This window comes from Sander lucioperca, chromosome 2, assembly GCF_008315115.2.
Source record: "Sander lucioperca isolate FBNREF2018 chromosome 2, SLUC_FBN_1.2, whole genome shotgun sequence".
Classification (NCBI taxonomy): Eukaryota; Metazoa; Chordata; class Actinopteri; order Perciformes; family Percidae; genus Sander; species Sander lucioperca.
Genome location: NC_050174.1, coordinates 33,388,812 through 33,391,311, shown reverse-complemented (window position 1 = coordinate 33,391,311; position 2,500 = coordinate 33,388,812).

Below are 2,500 nucleotides of genomic sequence, written 5' to 3'. Positions count from 1 at the left end.
CTAATTAATACTGTCCTTCACCACGGTCTCCATCACCTAATTAATACCGTCCTTCACCACGGTCTCATCACCTAATTAATACCGTCCTTCACCACGGTCTCATCACCTAATTAATACTGTCCTTCACCACGGTCTCATCACCTAATTAATACTGTCCTTCACCACGGTCACCTAATTAATACCGTCCTTCACCACGGTCACCTAATTAATACTGTCCTTCACCACGGTCACCTAATTAATACTGTCCTTCACCACGGTCTCATCACCTAATTAATACTGTCCTTCACCACGGTCACCTAATTAATACTGTCCTTCACCACGGTCTCATCACCTAATTAATACTGTCCTTCACCACGGTCACCTAATTAATACTGTCCTTCACCACGGTCTCCATCACCTAATTAATACTGTCCTTCACCACGGTCTCATCACCTAATTAATACCGTCCTTCACCACGGTCTCATCACCTAATTAATAGTGTCCTTCACCACGGTCTCATCACCTAATTAATACCGTCCTTCACCATGGTCTCCATCACCTAATTAATACTGTCCTTCACCACGGTCACCTAATTAATACCGTCCTTCACCACGGTCACCTAATTAATACTGTCCTTCACCACGGTCTCATCACCTAATTAATACTGTCCTTCACCACGGTCTCATCACCTAATTAATACTGTCCTTCACCACGGTCACCTAATTAATACCGTCCTTCACCACGGTCACCTAATTAATACTGTCCTTCACCACGGTCTCATCACCTAATTAATACTGTCCTTCACCACGGTCTGCATGCTGACGCACCGGCTGACAACAGTGCTGCAGAGGAGGGGGACACGATGTAGCCCAGTCTACCTCACACTCACAGCAGTTCAGGACATATAGCGGGAGCTACGGGAGAAGCTGGAGAGGCAGAGCTTTCTCCCCACCGAAGCGCAAAACATTTTTGGTAGAAAAAAAAGGCTATATAAAGAGGTAGAATACAGCGCCAGCAGTGATAGATTCACTAAACAACAGCCTTTTTTAAACAAAAACATTTGAATGCTACATTTCAAATGTTTAGAATCCATCACTTAATTCATTCATTATTATAGTATAATTATTTTAGGAATTATGTATGACATATTTTTAAATTAGCACTCTGTTGTTAGCAGAAACACTGCTCTAGGCCAGTGTTTCTCAAATGGGGGTCCGTGTCCCCGTAGGGGTACTCTGGAGGACTGCAGGGGGTCCGTGTCCCCCTAGGGGTACTCTGGAGGACTGCAGGGGGTACGTGTCCCCGTAGGGGTACTCTGGAGGACTGCAGGATGTACGTGTCCCCCCTAGGGGTACTCTGGAGGACTGCAGGGGGTACGTGAGATATTTAACAAAATGTTAAATATATTTAAAAAAAATAGTAACAAGGCTGTTGTCCAGAACATTGTTCCTCTTTATGTAGACTTTTTTTCCTGCCAAAAATGTCACATTTGTGTCTCCTTCTTTGGACCTAATCTATCCTTCCTTATCTTTTTCTTCTTCTTCTAGTCCGTAGAAAGAGCAAAGTCGTTTAAAGACTCTATTTGTCCATTGTTTATTTCTAAAGAAACACGACAATGTATAAAAGGCTCCATTACCTTGTAGCTCACGTTATGGCTCCGTAGCAGACGTTTTTATAAAAATAGGCTAACGATTGGGTCATAACCACGAGACTTACTGTCTCATAGTAGAGGAATTACCGTATAGTACAGGAGAAGCTCTCAGGCAGTTTGGACTTCCATTAGCTGTTTAAGTTTAATTACTAATGTTAACTATCATTTTAGTGATCAATAATTAGCCTGTGTCTATGTTATCTCCTTACATATACCTACGCTCTCCGTCTCTGCTAGATTGGGAATGATTGAGATTTCTCTTGGCACAGCTACCAGAAGACTTCCAACTTTCAGACAGGTTGCTCACGTCACATCTACGTCTTCAAGCTCAGTTGGAGGCTGCTCAGTAACGCTCAGCCATCACCGGGAAAGAGACTTCACTGGTCTCCGTCCAGAGACACGGGACCTGGTGGTCCACTATATATTCTGTCTATGTGTAAAACACGCTTAAGTCGCTTTGGATAAAAGCGTCAGCTAAATGTAATGTAACAGCAATCCCACCAATCAGTCCCAAAATGTCCCAGTTAGAGAGGAATCAATAACAATCTGTCTCTAAAGATAAGAGTGTGTCCCAGTGATCGATTCTTTCTGCCTTCATCAGTCTGTTAATCATTTGGACAGATAGAGTCAGTCAAGGGCATAACTTTGGGTTCAACATTGGGGGGGTTGAGATCCTTATCTGGGAAGGGGGGGATCCCGGGACATGTCTGCATGGATTGAAAATAGCACAAAAACATAAAAAAAAAATAGGAGGATAGGACCTGAACCTACATCAACAAATCAGGTGCAGTTACCTTGCGTAAGCATGGACGCCTGGCCAATAGTTGTGTGTGAATGCTATTGAAAGGCGGGCCTTTCTTAGAAGTTGCC